We start from the raw sequence: 19,597 nt of genomic DNA on the forward strand, positions 1-19,597 counted from the left end.
TTTTGTCGCTTTTGAAAGCTTGTGGTTAGAAAAACAGTACCCTGATTTAGATGATAATAATAAAGGAAAGGTTTTTTTTAATCACGTTTTAACTGCTTTGCCTTTCCCCCCCAGATTTTATCAATATATATATATTTACATATACAGTATATGCACTGTAAATATGTAAGTGCGGACAGTTTGAGAAAAACAATCAAAATGACAACAAGCCGCATTTTCAAGTACTTGTAAATAAACAGCTATATCGATATTAGATACCCCCTGCCTTTTTCCAGTTGTGGTTTATTCCAAAGTCAGTGTGTTAACAGCGCCTGGTCCGCATTTTCATACACCTGCGCTGCGGGAGCAGAGGCGAAGTGTTACATCCAGAAGGAATAGGGTGGACAGCCAACTGCTCTTCATTCTTGGCGTAATTTCGTCTTTACCTTGCTAAAGGTAAGCCTGAAAAAACATCTTAGGGACATTATTTTATGTTTAAGTATACAGAAGAGGAAAAACAATTTTTAAATGTTCTTTAGGTATACAGAGCGGTCTACAGCATACATTTGATTTACCTTTTATGGTTTTAAGTTGCAAAGTTGAAATCTATGTATGTTTGGAATTTTATAGTTCAATTTTTCTTTTTATATTTACCTTAGACAACAACATGTTTTAAGATCTTTCAGATTTCTTTCTTAAAAGTTTTTTTTTCCCCTCCCAAGCCTCTTGATAAATGGGAACAATAAAAGCAAATTGAAGAGTTGAGGTGGGATAACATCAGCGGTAGAATTTAGATTTCAGGAATATAGGAGAGCACACCACAGCTACTGAGTTTATTTAAAGTGAACCAAAACATGTGTTTGTTATTTCAACATGGCAATCAAACTGCGAATTGTCTTCGATATTTTAGAAAGAGAGTGTCTTTTATATTTCTAGTCAGAGACTACAGTACGTTCCGCAACATCTATTATGGGATTCACTTCCATCAAAACCATTAAAAGGTTTTTTTTTTGTCCTAAAAAACATTCTTTTTAGTTTTACTTGGATATTTGGAATGACATTTCTATTACTATTACCTTTAATATGAGAAAGCGTAGTTTAACACCTAAAGCAGTTATACAGTACGCACGGAGCGCAAGAACAGTAAATCTCTAAATCATGCAATGATGTGTGCTGGTGAAATACAGTAGACCGCTTTAACTTTGTTTTAGATTACCTTTCTCCAACTAATTTTGTGATTATTTTATCGAGATGACAATAAAAGATAGCTGTGCCTTACTTTGGTAGAAAGATTCTATATAATCTCCATCGAGCTCTAGAAATTAATCTTCTTAACTAATAATACATTTCCTTTCGCTAGTCTGTGTGCTACGACTTTTAATGACAGAACTTCCTTATTTTATGCTCTCAGATGTATAATTTTGTTTCAGATTGAGGACTTCTTTTATTCTGATAATGAACGAAACAGACCAGTTACAATATTTATCTGTGTAGATGAATGTCTTTCTACCATTGAGATATGGTAGGAATATGTACTGTACCAACGTAGATACCAACTCCTCTTAAACTGATAATCCGAGGGTTATTGCATTAAACAAGACGATGCCAAACAATAGTTTCACTTTGTGTGGTGTTTCTTTTGAGTGGGGTTTGAAATAGTTGATAAGGAGAGTTAATGGGACATCCCCACAAAAGTAAGATTATCAATGTGTGCGTGTACTGTACTCCTGTATGAGGGATTGGCTGGTTTGAGTGGGTTCATTATCATTAAAAATAAAGCACATTAAAATGGACATTCTTAAGGAAATTGGTTTATGGAAGGGACCCAAAGTCTTGACATACTGTATTTTTGGACACTATAAGTTAAAAATCAAAATGACTTTTCATTTACAATAGTAGGCCTATGAGACCTGGAAATTTCAAGTGGTTTTATTGTTCTAATGGATTATGTCCAGGAGTTTTGTTTATGTGTATCCTAACCTGGTGTGGTTAATTTGTTGCTTCTAAATACCACACAAATAATCTATAAAGAGTAAAACTAAAAAGATGTCTTCAGATGGCAATATTGTTTTTAACTTTTAACTGACTGTATCTCTTGCAGACACAATAATATTCTTGCCTTAGATTGATTTTATAGAGTTATCAAGATTCAATTCCATTGATCATGGATGTTAACAGATTTTGTACTTTTTACTCACTCAAATACAATACAATACAAAGCATTTAATGGGAAGCACAGCTTATGTTTTTAATTACTGCAAGTACCTTGAGGTACATGTAAATTGAACTAATTGAAATTAAAATAATGTATTTAATCTTACATTAGGATAGAACTGTTTACTGTTCTTCTATGTGTTTCGGCATTCTCATTAATTGCTGTAGTAACAGGTTTACAGAACAGTTTTTACGGTCTGTCTGGAGTTCTGTCTTTGTGTGTCTGTGTTGGTCTCTGTTTGACTAAGAGATAGACTGCACTGCTCACAAGACAAAGAAGTTTGGTGGCTTTGTTTTCCGGTTTAGTGTGTTGCTTTGAGAAATTAACAGATGTTTGCTTAAAGAAGAAGGAAAATCAACATTGAAGTGAATGATCACACTGTAATATGTTTGTGCAGCACTATTTTCCATATAAATATTGCTCACTGTACCAGCACCGAGGAGCTGAATTCATATCCAGAGCTGTGACATAAAGCATGTTCTATTGGCAAACAGTACCACATTGATCTGGGTAAACAGTCACGGAACTGTTACAAACAGAATTCTGCTCGACTGCTTCTTCATGCTGGCAGAATAAAAGACCAACCAATCTAAACAAAAAGAAAACTCCTGTTCACCACATAAATTAATTTCTTCTCTGTATCAACAGAGCTGTTTTTGAAAATGCGTTTCAGATCATTTCTGTTGTCATCTTTATGGCTTTCATTTATGAAAACATACTTTAATACATCCTAAATCATAGTCATTCTCAGTTTTGAGAATTTGGGGTCTTCTACAGGAGAAGATTGTGACACAAACAGCATGATTTTAGTATACGAGTGTGAGAATGTAACAGAGTGACTTGGTCTATAACAAAATAGCAGACATGGTAAATGGATTGCTGTCTTATCCAATACGTTTGGACAGCAGTGGGATTACTAAATTCCCCATAATCCATTTCTGGAACAAATTTCCTATTATGTTTAGGTGGCACCTACCTAAGAGCCCAGAGTAACCAGACAAGATAAAAAAGATTGCTAAAAGCAAATAGAAAGAAATAAAATGTAGACCTTATTTTAGTGAAATGTCTTGAGTCATAGGTCAAAGAAGAGAAAAAAAGTTAAAAGGATACTATTTCATTTTCAGTTTCATCCCACACATTTTCTGTGAACTCTGCAGTTAAGTGGTTGGTTGAGAACAAATGTAGCCTTCTTCCACTTGTTGGACTTTTTTTTCGGAAAGGCATTCCTAGTTTGGGTTGTGTTATTTCTTTAAAATGTGAACCAAGTCTAGTCCAGTTTAAATCTACTGACTGGAAATCAACACATTACACAGGTGTAGCTGTCTTTCAAGAAGATGAAGCAAGCTACTTTTCAGAAATGTGTGTGAATATAATATATGTTTATACTGTATATGCAGAATTGCATAACACACTGGGATATATTTATGCAGGGGACAATAAATAACATCAGATTCACTTTCAAATGGAACACTTCTGAACTTTAAACCTGATATCTCTTCTTTAGTAGCAGAATCATACCTTAATTATACATCTTTATATTCCGGATCTGTGAATTCATTATACCCCTAGCAGACTCCTTTGTGACCTTACTAATCAGCAATTCAATTGACAAGTAATTTACAAGTCCCTCAAAATGGCAGTGAGTCTTAATCTGTTTTTCACTTTCAGTTTCACAGTCAAATGCACTGGTGCTCAGAAGGAATGGTGATAAAAGTTTGAATAATGAGTCTGTGTACCTTCCCAGCCTCTTTGTATAAAAGATTAATCATTTCTCCACATTCTATGTGAAAGCAAATAATTTTAAATATCCTCCCATATACTGTATTTTCACACTAAAAGAAATACAAGGTTTCTTTGGGTCCTTAACTTAGAGGCTTTGGAAGTACTTGGAAATGAGTATTTTATTTTAGAGAGTTGAGGGTGCTTCAGTTTTGATGTGAATATATATGTAGGTTTTGTGCAAAGTACTGTGAAAGTATGAGTTTTGAGCTTGTAAGTATTATCAGTCACAGCCTCTGGCCGTGATGATGAACCTGTAGGGCACTGATACCTTGTGTCTGTGGAAGATGATGACATCTGAAAAAAGAAGGAAGGTTGGGTGTTTCTTTATGGAAATATAGGGAGGAATGTGAAAAATAAATCTCTTGCATAATCTTTTGGCAGTACCCACAAGAAGAAGGTTCATAAATAGCAGGCATCCGGGCATGGGCACTGTGTCAGTCTAAGGGTCTCGTGGGGACAACATGTGTCATTGTTGCATGTCTGTTAAGTGCTCTGTAGAGACGAGTTTATTTCTTTTTGCTCTGTATCCACTGCCAGTCCCTTTGGGCCTCAAACATTTCAAGAACCCAGTTAAAAAAAAACATTTACCAGGAGTTTTCCCTTTTTCAGCCATCACGCGTCATTGTGGGGGAACAGATCCTGATAGCTCATTGAGGATTTTGCAGCCAGCCACTGGAAGGGGCTGTATTGTAAGCTTGTAAACTTGATGTTAATCTGATGAACTGAGTTGTTTACTTTATTGTCTCGTGCACATATTTATGTTTCACTGCATAGGCGAGTGCACTTTGGTGAATGAGACATTCAGACCTTAGGAAAATGAGATAGCTGACCTATGGAACTGTAATATCTAAAGACTGTAGAAATAGTACTGTCTGTAATAATCCCACAAATATTCTGAGAAATAGCCCATTGACTGTGGATAATACATTTAGACTTTCATAAATATGCCACAAGTGGTGTAGATTCATCAATGACACTTAATAGCTGCTACTGTAAGAACGTACAGACACAGCCAGGTTACATCAGTGCCATTTGATGGCTTGTTACTCATAGCAGCATTATGATCTTCTAGAGTGGTCTTGTCAGGTGTCAGTAGCTAAGCAAGGTTTTGCCTGGTGGGTATTTGGATTAGAGATGTCGGAGGTAAGTAAGGTTATGGTACTGTAAATGGTGATGGTGGCAGTAGGTGAGCCATGTATGGTGACAGGAAAGACTATTCCGAAGGAGATGGTGTCCTTAAAGTTCCTATAGCACTTTTCACAAGAATAGTGTTGTTAACCCCAGTATCCTGATTAAATTCCACTGTGGGCCTGAATTATCTGGTATACCTCAAATCTTGTATAAGTTCAATCAATAAAGCAATTTCTCACTTTTCTATCTGATCTGCTGTGTAATGATGGTGTAGAAGACAACCATACAGTAATACAGTCCATCATCCAGCTGGATCTTCATTCCAATGGTGGATGAAGTAGATCCTCTCCTTTGTGTAAAGAAATTTGGGATCCTTTGCGCTGATATTTTTATTGTTGTTGAATCATATTGGTGTGAAGAAGATAAGCCCGGATGTGGCTGGCAATGACACACTGTCATTATTGCTGATACCAAGAAGGTCACATTGCTTCCATTTGGTTTTCATGGCCTCTTTCGTGGAAACCACTACACTGATTGAATCAAGACATGGCAGCTTTCACGAATGACCAAGTATGCTTCTGATCTGCACGTCACATGTTGCTGCAACGATTGTTCCTCCTACAGCAGGTCATCAACTTCAATAGCATGAAGCACGGTCTTTCAGGGAAACTGCTCCTGTTCAAGGACTGGCTTGGCCAATTCATTGTAAACCTGGCTGGTATTATTCTAGTGACAATGCAGTTAACAGATTGACAGTGAGGGGCCTGAGTAAAACACGGTGAATGCCAGGCTATGATTTTGTTCACACAATTCAAACTCAAGGCCCTGCGTTGATTTGACACTTGGCAGGTTTGATCAAATCCAGCCCTGCTTCAAATACGCACCTCACAGAATGTAGTGATATTACAACCCACACTAGACCATCGCCTGCCTGGGGGCATGGGGCCCATAATTCTTTCTGCTCCCCTTCCCAAAACGTTTTAACAACCGGCTCCAGATATTAAAAGTATTGTTCTAGGGACAATGCAATTGCAGTACAGAAAAATAGCATGCCTGTTTTTTTTCTATTCTATATCCTGTACCCACAAAAAACATTTCAGACTTTTAAGTTCCTCAATGCGTCTACACCAAGTTGGTATAACACACCCCGTAGTGCAAAGTTATCGTAAAAAATGTTGTGGCAACGTACAGTAGGTACGTATTATTTGAGTTTTCCCTTCATTTGCTCACAGCTCACTTTCACTGTTCAATATTTAGGGAGTTGTTTTGCATGCCTTCAAAACTGTTCACATTGTCGAGTTGTCTTCCCAATTTTATTCGGCTTTCAGGCTGTACCTGTCTGTTCATTTACAGTACAGTATATGAATGGTTTGTGTTTGTGGGGAATTTCATAGAATACAAAACAGTACTTCATTCATTCTTCCCCTCCAGTATTTATTTGCAGAGAGAAGTTAATGTAGCCTAGTTCCAGTAGTGGGTGATACATTTGCTGCTAGTTAGTTTTTCTATTCCATCATTATAGGCTAGCCTCCCTAATCAAAAGCTTTATTTTGGCAGGTGATTGTTGGTTATCAATATTCAAAGTGACACCAAACCTTGAAATGAAAACATAGAACAAAACTGAGGCTTGACCTGCCGGATTACAAACAATCTAATTCTTGCTCTGTGTTCACGACACACTTTGGTGAATGAGTCACAGTTCATGATTAAATCCCAACCAATGTATTTGCAGTTTTTTTACACTGTCCTTTGAAGGTCATTTTAACCTTCTTATTGTTTGGATTTATTATAAAATAAAATGTAAAAAGCTCTATAGCCTATGATCTGACTAGAGATGAATGCCATTTCGTGGGTTACAGATTCTTCAAACAACAAGGATTTAAAAGAAAGACAAGGCAGAAATCAGTGTCATGAGCCGCTGGGTTGTTAGGAAATGAGTGCAGCAGATGTAGAAGTCAGGAAGAAAGAGGAGCTCGGGGAATTTTCTGAGGTAATGGAGTCCAATTCACAACCTAAAACAGGCTGAGTTGTAGATAACATTTACTTGTACAAATAATAGTGAAACATGTTTTTTTAATATGATACATTATCATTATCTTTAGGAGCCTCTGACCATCTCTTTCATCTGAAAACCATGGCAGGCACTGCTGATTATATATATACAAAGTTTCACTAGTTGACTGATAAGATCAATGATAAGATCAACTTTATATAAAAGTCCATTTTATGTACCCAACAAAGAGTCTGGGTTGCTATGAATGCGTCTGGGTATTACTATTGCTCTCCAATCATAAGGTTGCACCTCACAGAATTGAATAAGTATAGTAACAATTCTTATTTATATACTTTATATATGAAATCCCACACATTCATATAATAGAAATAATAAAGAGAAATGTTATTGCTTCATTTAAGGCTGAAAGATTTCACCTTAGTTACTCAGTTTTTGTGAGAATATTCTGATAGACATTTACTTTTAGCTCTCAGAGAAAATAGATGTCTTTCTGTAATGTGGTTTGGAGAAGTTGGGGGTTATTCATAAAATCGCCTGTTTTCCCATTACGTTAAAGCCTGCAATCGACTTGTAGTGCCTTTTTCTGATTCATAAATAGGGTTTACTGGCTGGGTAGTTACATTATTACGACGTGAGGCAATTCTGTCTGTTTTTTCTTATTTACATGCTTTGGAAGTGGTTCATGAAATTGATGGTAAATATCTATACTGAACTAAGTCATAGTCATAGAATAGGCTTGTAAAGTTTTAAGCTGCTTCATTCTGTTTTCACTTGAATTGTGTATTAATCTCTGGTGTCTGTAGAGTGGGTACCAAAATTACCTTGACTTTGAAATTACCAGCAGTTTGAGTTTAAGGTCAGGGGAAAGGGGATCGATCTTTCAACTCAATTTTTAAGAGTTCAAACAGAATCCAAATGATAATTTTGTTTTTGTTTACCGATCATGACCCAAAACAAAGGCTTCGTTTCAACAAACAGAACAACTTGACTTCTCTCTGGATGGAGAAATAAAGACTAAAGCTTTTTTTCTGAATTCTGCAATACCAGTGCTCACAAAATGTACCAGTGCTCTACGTCTCTGTGAAATTACAGTCTGAGACAAATTTTTCTTAAGAAATTGATTGCATGTTTTTGTTGTTTTCATTGTTAGCATTTGTGACTGAAATCTACCCAACCATTACTGATATGCCTGTTGCATTTGGCATGTTTTCCATATTATTGATCAGTTTGTTGTTGAAACATCTTTGAGACAAGTGGTCTTGGAGAGCCATTTAGTCATTTCTTCAAACTTAAGCTCTTGTTTTAAAAGGCTTGAGAAATCCTCCTGGGTTGCAGCTTTTCAGGATCACTGTAGTGCACCAATGCTTCAGATGAGAAATTCCGATTACTATGCTCTTAACCTAAAGCTACAATGGGGAAAAAATTACAAATTTTCCTTTGTGTGACATTAAAGGTTTAAAGAGCTCAGTATAATGACATATTAGAACAGTAGGTACAGGTATTAGATTTAACTGACGAAGTCTGTTACTGAAAAAAAATGTCTTGAATATCTGAATGCCAGACAGCAGGGATTCTGTCTTTGTTATATCAATCCCAAGTCTGTTAAAGAAAAAAAAAGCCTAAACAATTATATAAATTAATATTAATAGTGTTGTTTTTATCAAGAATTTCCCTTCATTTCATGTTCTATTCAGAATTAGCCTTTGGTCCTTTTCTAATTTAAAATGCTGATGAAATCCTGCTCTGTTCTGATGGGACAGGAGACAGGCATACTCTGAGACACGGGCTCAGCCCATTCACACTGCAAGCCTGACCAGAAACAGTGGAGCTGAAGTGTCAATCTTGCATGGGGTTAAGAAAGTTTTGGTAAGCTGTTCACGATGTGTAAACAGTGCTCGATTGCTGGCAAACCTTGATTCTCGTGATGGGAAAAGAGGCCATCGTGAGCAGGTCCACCTCCCCTTACCTTGAAATTGCAGTCATCGACATATGACTATGAAATCAGTTTAATGTGTTTGAAGTGGCATAGAGAGCATTACTCTGTCCCAGATCTCATTGTGTGTGCATGCCTCTGTGACCAATAATACTCCCGTTCTGCTTCCATTCTGGCAATATACAGCAATTGTCTTGTCAAAGCAACGGCGAGGGCTTTTGGACAAGAATCATTGTTCCTAATCTGCACTGGAACTGGGTGATCCCTGGTACACAGCTTATCAACTTGCTGTCTTCCCAATCCAATGTTCTGCAGAATTTTCATACACCTATCTCCTTAATTACTCGCTTCAACATTAACGGGACTTGTTTGACATTTATTGTGCCTGTTATGAATTCATACTAGAGTGAATTGGAATTTACATCTTAATAAGACCTGCCTTAACCAACCCCTCTGTTTCCCATAGATCTACTGTATGCCCAAATTCTGTAGGCAATAGCACATTTTTAATACAACGGGTTGTTTTTGAACCTACTGTATAGCCTGCTATCTGATGAGATAGAGCTAGCAGTACACGTTTTTTAGAATACAAATCTTTGTATATGTTCCACATGGGTCGATACTAGAGAAATACAGTGTATTGAATGGTCGTTTTAAATAGGAAGATACTGATGACATAAATCAAGTTGAAGTAGAAAGGTGCTCAATAGTGAGCAATCTCAATGTTAAGGGCTTAAACCACATAAATCAATAGGGTCAGATAATACCTTTCAAATTGGTCTCAAACACATGACGGATGTTCTTTATAAACCTCTCATGATATTTCTGATTATTTTCCCTCAAAATAATTCAAGGTTAAACAAAAGGCAGGAGAGCTAAAGGAATGTCATATACAGTAGGTATTCCAAATTCTTCCATTAATAAAAGTATCCCAGTTGCTTACTTTATCGTCAGAAGTGAAACAAGAGCACAAGGGTATAATTGAAAGTTTAAAGAAAATGTTCTTAGGACTCCAGGCAGTAGGCGCTGTTTTATACAGTGGCTTGAAGCTGGTTTCTGGGGATCCTTCGAGAAACAGTTATACAGTATGTCATCCTTGAATCAATAAGCTATTAGCAACCAAATGAGCACATGAGACCAAAATAAACCTCCTCTTGCTTGTAGCTTTCATATGCTGTAAAAAACAGAGAAGTCTGCTCCCCCCTACATCCCTGCGCTCTGATAAAGTTATTGCGTGTGCACAACATGCGAGCTCACTGAATGAACAACAGCTACTTCTTCGGGCCAGTGAGAGGTTTTATAAGCATGAATGGGTGTCTTTTGAGGATAGGTCTTCAGGCTGTCGGTCCTTTGTCTTTTTAATGTCAAGCGTTTAGAAGCTGCAGACTTTCCTTCAGGCAATTTTATGATAACAGTGATTTGCAGTGTACTGAATCTGATGTGGTTAGAGTCTGATACTTGCAAAGCATTGCTCTGTATTTTTTTTTTCTGGCAGGGGAATTCTGTCTTATGCCTCCTGCAGTCCACTATTGATTGTTGTACTTTAAACTACTCGTATAACAGCTTGTTTGATTACATGTGTGTTTATAGCATTGACTGGATATATTTTATGAACAAAATAAAATAACTGCCTCCCTTTTTCAGTCCAAGGTTTATTGCTGTTGATTGTTAATTATGGGTGGCACAGTAGTGCACTGTTTAGAATTACTGCCTCTCAGTGCTGGGGCCCTGGGTTTAACTTCAGACCTGAGTGCTATCTGTATGGAGTTTGTTTCTTCTCCCTGTGTTTGTATGCTGTTCTTCTGGGTGCTCTGGTTAACTCCGACAATCCAAAGACATAGTGGTAGGTGAACGGGCTTCGGGGGAAATTGACGAATGCGAGTGTGTGCATGTTTGTGTTTACTCTGTGATCGACTGGCATCCTATCCAGGACATACCCTGCCTTATGCCTGTTGCTTGTTAGGAAAGGCTCCAGCTCCCCTGCAAACCCAGATTTGAAAAAGTGGTTAGAAAATGTGTGGGTGGATCATTTCTTATCATTAATTAGAAAATACCAATCCAAAGACTAAAAGTAAACCCGAATTCACTGTTGGTGCCAGAGTCACAACAGAGAATGCATTAGTCAGATTGCCCATGGATGGTCAAGCTTGCTCTGCAGAATCTGGGCATACAGTACTCAGACATGCATTTACACACCTACTAATACAGTATAAGGGAGTGGATGTCATTAACATCGCTCAGATGCAATGCTGCACTAATTAAATGTTTGTTTATTCTTTTTCTAAATTAGAGGGATTAAAACATGAATCTGATATATTTACCACATTTTTAGTTATGAAAATCATCCATAGTACTCTAAATTGTGTTCTTATTCCTGCAAACATATTCTTTAGAGGAATGTGTATTAAGATTTCTTAATGATAAATTACAAGTATCCCCCTGTGATGGATAATGGAAATTTTCCAAAGACAGGTGCACTTGTAACTGGCAAACAGAATGGTAGCAGCTAACATTTTAATTTCAAAATTATCCAAGTAGAACCTACCTTTTAAGATTTGTACCCTTAGCTCAAAACCAGAAAATGTATGAATACGAATAAGAAAAGGAAACTAAAAATGAGTGATAAATTACTATTATTTGCTGCTTTGAGAAAAATGTTCTCTCTAATGAGAATATTTTGCTGTAAAAAGTCCATGTATATTCTTTGTAATTGCTTCTATAATTGTTACATTGTAAATCACTCAGTGTGAAGGTAAAATCATGGAAGCATTTGGCCAAATTGTGTAGAAGTTGGATAGTTCAACACTCCATCTTAATTATGTACATTATGTACCTCAGAAAATTTAATCCAGAGTTATCCATAGTTTAGGGGCACAGAATACAATGTCCAGTATCTTTACTTATGAAGATGAGTTAATATTTAAAAATAATGGCTTCATATTAGTAATGAAATGCAACTAAACAGCATAGGCAAAAAACATGAATATCATAATCCTTTGAGTTCTGCATCATTTCAAAAGAAACAGTATTCTTTTAATTACAGGTTTATATTGTGTCTACACTCCAAGTCAGAAGAAAGTATGTGAATTGGCATGGAATTGAAGATAATGTTATACAGATCTCTTAAGGAACATAACTTACACTTGTGTTAATTCTATGCTTTCCACTCAGAATTAATTAAGAATTTGCTAGCTGTTTCGTAAAATCCAAAATGCAAGGAAAATACATTACTTTCAGGGTAGTGCTAAAATATACTCTGAGTGATTAGCAGTTAGAAATACACAATTTAAGTGAAAACATAATTTATCGTTTTAAAGTGATTTCCATTCGCTTGAATTGATGATGATGAACACAATCTCCACAATCAACACAATAATAAACAGTGTTTAATGACAGGAAATTGATTCCAGTTGTCAGATCACATATACGCATACCTTAGCTTTGTGCAACAATCTGAAACTTTTAGGTACCATAAATAATGGTAGAGCCATTGTCTTCAATTCCTTCACTCATTTTATTTTTAGCCCTCACTTTAAAGGATATTTAGACTTACGCATACATTTGCTTCATATTGCCTATTTATACTCATATGCCCCTATGTACTCATATGCTTTTATGTTGGGAGACTATGGAGACCATCCAGAAAGTGTTACATAATTTCTCAAAGACCATTTTCTGCTAGCATATGATGAGCAGTCTGAAGCATTTCTTTGGTGGACTAGAACTTGACAAGCTGCAAGGTTATGAAAATAAAACTGGAAGATATATCAATGCTAGTCTTTTTAAATTCCCCCACTGCATGTATAGTTTTTTTGGCACTTACAGTACATGAAATCCATTTGCCAGACTGTGCAGTACCACGTGTCACCCCCTCTGTACTTGTACAGGATTGTGGAATTGGACTTTGTAAGGAACAAGATATTATTTTAGCGTATTTCTAAATGCTAGAAAACAAGTAGCTGCTGTATGTAAGGTATATCTTACACATAAGAGTGTCAGAACTGTGTTGTCGATTGTCAAATGCGCTACACGTAGACATCCACATACAGTAAATAATGCTGAAACTAGAGAAAATGACATTTGGAGAAAGGAAGTCACAGTGATAGAAAGGCCCAAGGCTTTTCAGAAAGCTTCAATTAAAAGCGAGGGTAGAGCATTACATGGATTTTAGTTATAACAGACTTTTAAAGCATCAAGGGATTAAAATGTCAGTAAGTCCCTTAACCACAATTGGTTTTAAGTGAGAGAAGAAACAGTCTGTTGCAATTTGCCTTTACTAGACTCAGAATTGCTAAAATATGACCAAATCACCTTCGCCTGCCATGGACTTACAAAGAGAGGTTTCAAAAGCATATCTTCTGGGATTACTGTGAGACTTCTTTTATAACTTCTGTTTACCTTTACTGATGTGGTACAGTATCTTTAAATCGTTTTAACGGCAATCTGGACTGTGTATCCAAAGTATGTGATGTCTTTTGACATTATGATCTAAGCCTGTGCATTGTACCTTTGGTGATTTCCCACATTCTCTTTCATAAACAGTACTTGAGGAATAATGTTCTTAATTAAAATGTACAGATAAAACAGGTTTCACTTTTGTTCCAAACAATAACAATTATTTTAGGCATACAATTGTGAATTAAAATAAAACTTACTGTTCAGGATGTGGACATAGATTGAGCCCCATGGTTTTGCTGAAGGCGGTCTGAACTGGAGTTGTATCGGGCAACTGGGATTTCACAAGTGGGGATGCAGATTGGAGCTGAATAGGCTTCATTTGTCTAGTGTGTAGTGCATCTGATGGAGCTTCTTTTACATTCCCCCTTCTGCTCAGAATCACCCATTTCAAAGGATGCATGGGTTACATGTGCATTGACTTCATTTTCTGTATGCTAGCTGAGGGATTGTAGCAGTTAGCTGAGTTCATTAAGAACTCACTTAAAATGGGCCATAAAATGGAGCAATAAAACTTCTGGATGATTCAATTAAATTAAAAATTGAAATATACTGTAGGTGTTCATATCATGGTCCTTGAGCATTATGTCTTATAGAACCTCAATTAAAAGGTCAAATAGAAGTCCAACACTAAACTAAATACAGCGTTTATTTTCCAATACAAATCACTAACAATGGCACTGTGTGACACTGAATATGGTACTGCACTTATATAGGAACAAGTAATAGGTTTATTCCATGCTGAAAAAAAGAAGAAAGAGAACACAACGTTTCAGCCGTGGAGCCTTCTTCAGGTTCCTCACACCTGAATAAGGCTCCACGGGCGAAACATTGTGTTCTCTTTCTTCTTTTTTTCAGCATGGAATAAACCTCTTACTTGTTCCTTTGCAGCCTACGCATGCTGATGCAGCTCCCCACCTGAACTACTATGCACTAATATATGTAGTTTCTTAACAAACTTACTAAAACATAGCTAAAAAAGGCCTCCGTGCCTTCACATTATGCATGCCACCTGTTTTTCCCCTCACAATCTGTTTCCTCTTGGAGCCTGAACATTGCAAGAATCTTTTCATTTTTCACTCTTTTATCACTCTGGGAAATTCTGAGGCTTTTTGAATTTTATCTTTTCCCATCATAACAGCTCCTCAAGGATGTCTTTCCTGTTTCATTTCATATTGCCACATATACACTGGACCTAACAGAAACTGAATCACTGATTAGGAATTTCTAAGTCTAGGACTCTAAAACAATAGGATGGTACAGTATATACTTTACCCTGTTTCTGTCTGCGTTTTGATATATTTGTTGCATAGGCTTTCAAACTCACCAGATCTACACTCTCTCAGATTATATGGGCGAAATAACAGAGTATTGTAGGTTCCGAAAGGGAAGTGTGTACTCTTTTACAAGAAGCAATAGTTTCATCAAGAAAATATTACTGGGGCAAAACACTAGCCTGTTTGCTGGTGTTTTGAAACGGAATATAGACTTTTGTTTTAGCCAACGACTCGTGTAATTTTCCAGTCTTATAATTTTTCATAAGATTTGAAGCTGAACCCATTATTTTAATTGTGAAGATGGAGGCATGGTATTTAGCATGACTGCCTCACAGCACTGGGACCCTGGATTCAATTCTGGACCTGGGCTGCTATCTATGTGAAATTTCTATGTTCTCCACTTGTTAGTTTCGGTTTCGCCCCACAGTCCAAAGGCATGGTAGGGTAACAGGAGGTTAGGTTCTGGGAAAACTGGCCTTGGTGTGAGTGTGTGTATGTTTGTATCTGTATGAGCCCAATGATGGATTGGCATCCAGTCCAGGGTGTATCCTGCCTTGTGCCCATTGCTGGCAGGGATAGGCAATGTCTCCTCAGCTACTCTTTATTGGATAAAGCAGTTGTACATTCATGTGTTTTGTAACATATTTCTTAGTTTCTGAACTGTTTGAAATTAATTCCAAGCCACTATAAAGCCCTTCTCCTGGTGGTGTCCTATAGATCATTTGCGTGTCTTTGATCGATCCCATGTTTCTGTGAAGCCACCATAATGGGCATACACTAGAGCTGCTATTGTTAACACGTACTTCCAGCGTTTCAGCAAATCAACTAGGTCAGCACAACAGAAAGGTTGCAAGCAAGAACAAGCAGCTAAGACTATCATTCGTCTTTAGTTGCTTCGCAGAATCAATACTAATGGATCTGTACAACACCAACCCATAATCAAAGCATATGTGACACGCACAACATCGACCAATTCTATGTAAATTCTGAAATAAAATAAAAAACGGGAAAGAGTGTAAAGAGTAAACCCTGTATCCATCTTAAAAAATCATGTATCACTGTTGAGAGCTGAGATATTCAATCTGAACATGGCAAGCACTCAGCTATTGTCTCAGCTCTCTGGTCCCTAAAGACCTGTTTTTCATCTGACTTTATACTCCGTTCTAATATTAAAAAAATAATCGCTGCCCTTAAAGGGTGTATTCCGTTTTATCGAGCGCACAAGGTATGTTGTGTTGTAAAGTTTCGACATTAGATAGATATATATCTGAACTATTTTTATTGTTTTTGTTAACATTGAGTTAAATCAGCAGCTGGTTTCTGTAGTTATGTGACGATATCGAATATACTGTATATGTGATCCTGCCTGAGCAGCTGAAGACACCTAGCTTTTTTTTTTACACCTGAAATGTTCTGCCATTGCCAGAAATAAACATTTAAAGAGAAAGAAAGTAAACTAAATCTAGTCTTCCCTTGGAGGTCTAATACATGGTTCTGTGTTATTCATTAGCATGGGTACCAGGCCATGATGATATTTGCACTATGTTGGCAAGACCCTGATTCCCACTGGTTAACATAAGTCACAGCACAGAATGAATATGTATCACAGGCTGCATCTGTTAGTTCACAGACACATCTTTCATCATGGTCCATGTGGCCATGGGCTGGTGCCCCCCGCATGTGTTAAGGGGAAGCACATGTTTGTTTGATTCATTAAATGGAGGACTGACTCTGTGACAGATGTCAGCGTGAATGCAGTAGACATTAAGATATAATTCCATTTAAAGCACTGCAAGTGATTAGTTCATTGTAAAGCCGAAGGAAATAGACAATGGTACCTCAATGGTAATACACAAGGCAAAACACAGTGGAAACTGACTAAACTAGAAATTCGTAGACTTGGCAAGAAATGTTGAAATCATAAAACAATACTCAAAATACTCACAATTTCTCTGAGCTTCCCACTGCCAATAAGAACACCCCCAGTTTTTTTTTCTCCAGTATTGACAGATTACTATCACCTTAGAGGGTTCTTATGTTCATCTGATGCTCAGTGTCAGGATGTAATGGATCCTGATTCCACAGGATCCTTGTTTAGTAGCTGTGACATAGGAACATGCAGTGCTTTGCTATTCTGCTTTTTGTTGCTTTAAGTCATTACACATTGAAGTACCAATTAATATTGCACAATTATTCCAACCCCTTGCTGTGGAAAACCTAAATACTTTTAGGCACACACATTTACCTTAATAAGCCACACAATAAATTAAAAAATCACTTTTCAGCAGACACAAAATGATACAAAGCTCAAGGTCAAAACTAAATTGGCTTAAGCACAAGTGAATGGCCTTTAGTGTCAAAGTCAAAGTCCTGACGTGAATATTATTGAGAATCTGTGAAGAAACCCAAAAGCTGCTGTCATATGCAGTCCCCAATCAACTTGAGAGAAGCAAAGCAGATCTGACAAGAAAGATAAGCAAAAATCACACCACGCTGGTGTGCAACGTTGGTAGAGAGTTATCTAAAAAGATTTAGGGCTAATTGCTACCACAGGTGCTTCCATCAAATATTGAGTTTGTTGGTCCTATGCAATCACATTGAGCAATGGATTTTTACCAGTTGCCAGTTTACCAGTTTCTCCAGTCCACCCAGTTGTGGAAGTGAGGACCATCATTGCTGGGGTGAAACCCTTATGACGGACAGGTGCCCCATCCAGGAGAGAGCATCACAGTTTATTCTATTCCGTTTTACCACAGAACCTATGATGGGCTCTTGCTGCTGTGGTTCTGGTAGAGACTTAACCTTCTTATTCTTTTGAATGTCCAGTGCTATACCTACATGTAATGTATTGCAGTTGCACATTTTTGACAAACAAAAGTATGTTTTGTAAAACGTTTCTTTCATTGAATTATGCAAATACATACAGTAATTAGTAATTAAACACATCTAAAGTGCCTCTTTACAATCTAATATTAAGCATTGGCTCCATTAAACTCCATACTTTGTTGTGTTAAAAATAAAAATGTTTTCTGAGAAAAATCTTTAATGTGGTAAAAGCGTTACACGTGTTAATCCATGTTTGAAACTATGCTGATAAGATCATATTCTTCCTTGTTTTCGTCAAAAATATGGAACAAATAAACGATGGAATCCCCATAAGGATCAATATTTCCCTGGTAATTTGATTTCTCAAACAGCAGGATAATTAAAAATGCATTTCTGTGTTTCAAAGTGCATCGATTGTTGCAGTGAGCCATTGCTCACTTCAAAATTGCCATTAACCTTGGTTAATAAAGTGCCATAATTGAAAATGACCTAAATACTTACATCTACCAGGACAACTGCAAGTTCCTGCTGATAAATGAAAAGCTGCCACCTGAATTCATGCTGGGCAAAAATCAGCAGCCATCACTTCAGCTCTTAATTGAAAGAAAGAGATCAAAGTCCTCCACTGCAACAAGATCCGCATTTGCAACAAATAAGGGATTTCTAAGAAACAGAAAATATGGTATACACCTGTTGCAGTGTTTGCTAATTCCAACTCACCTCTTCAATCTCACTATTTATGAAGCACCAGACCTTTACTAATAATCACTAATTTCCTACCTGGTCCTGTTTGACCAGAGGTGACTCTTGGTAACAAACATCCCTGATGCAGCATCAGCTGGGTTTGCTATTTTCTCTCTCATATCTTACCAGCCATCTGTTTGCTCAAAGAGTACTTGGGACTCACCCTGTGACATCTAGACCCCTCTCTCTCTTATACCTGTGGTAGGAGATATGTTGCTGCTTTTCTAGGTGATGCCCCAGTCCTTCAAGTGCTAACAGCTCCAGTAGGCCCGGGTTCAGCAGGACAGCCCTAGTTTCTCGGCCCCATAATTCATCACTACTGGGGCCAGCAAATTAACTACTGTACCACCAGCCCACCTGTCTAGAATCCATGATGCCCTTCAGTTCCACAGGCATGTAAGCCAGCCCAATCTACAGTATTACTGAAAGAGCTGTCCTCTTCTGGAGCCTCGAAGGTACTCATTAACAGATAAGGCAATTGATACATTACAGAAACTGGGGTCTAGCATTCACTTTGTTATTTATTGCTTTTTGAATACAGATCAGTTCTGCTATAATGCAATAGTTGTGTTCCCAAAGAACCCCAGTGTCGTGGAAAACCCATGTTATAATAACCATTGATTCCATTGGGAATGAAGGGCTTAGGAGGAATTGAGATAACCCAGAAAGAAATGATCATGATTGAAGATTAAACAATTTTCAATATAACTATTAGTTCTTATGTGATCATTTATTAATTGCTCATGGCCATGAAAACATTGAAAAGAAGTGCATGAGACAGATACAGATACTGTACTTGTCAGCCTTTGTTGTTAGGCAACAGGAAAGGTAACAGTGGAGGAGGGGGAAGAGAGTGAGTGATAAAGATGAAAAGTGAAAACCTTTTTAATTCAGTTTTTTTTTAAATGTGCAGAAATATTTCCAAAATGGGATTTTACATTGAGGTTCGATTCTGGGTGGAGTAGGAACTGTTCATTCCTACACGTACTGTATGACTGACTAGTTTGAAATTGTCCGAGGTTAAAACCAGTCACACTCGTGTTGTAAAGAGCAGTGGTAGTAATAAATTAATCGCGTTATATCCACTTTTGTGCTGTGTAGTTTCAGCTGGCCCTTCTAGTTCGCGGTACCGTTTTTGATTGCGTACATGAGCTGGTACTTATGCGTGCCTCTTGCTGTCACAAACTCTTTCAGTCTCACACGGTTGTGCTAGGTTGATTGGTTCAAATCCATATGAGTGG

The 19,597-nt window shown here is 37.3% G+C and overlaps 1 protein-coding gene across 1 annotated transcript in view; it reads left to right on the forward strand.

The window, feature by feature from the left end:
- Positions 1-345: 345 nt before the first annotated feature.
- LOC102683812 (5-hydroxytryptamine receptor 5A) overlaps positions 346-19,597 on the forward strand; it is a 31,487-nt gene continuing 12,235 nt past the window's right edge. Inside the window, exon 1 of the mRNA XM_006634439.3 lies at positions 346-435. The gene's annotated coding sequence lies outside the window, so the exon portion shown is untranslated. The remainder of the gene's footprint in view (positions 436-19,597) is intronic.

This window comes from Lepisosteus oculatus, chromosome 6 (assembly GCF_040954835.1).
Source record: "Lepisosteus oculatus isolate fLepOcu1 chromosome 6, fLepOcu1.hap2, whole genome shotgun sequence".
Lineage (NCBI taxonomy): Eukaryota > Metazoa > Chordata > Actinopteri > Semionotiformes > Lepisosteidae > Lepisosteus > Lepisosteus oculatus.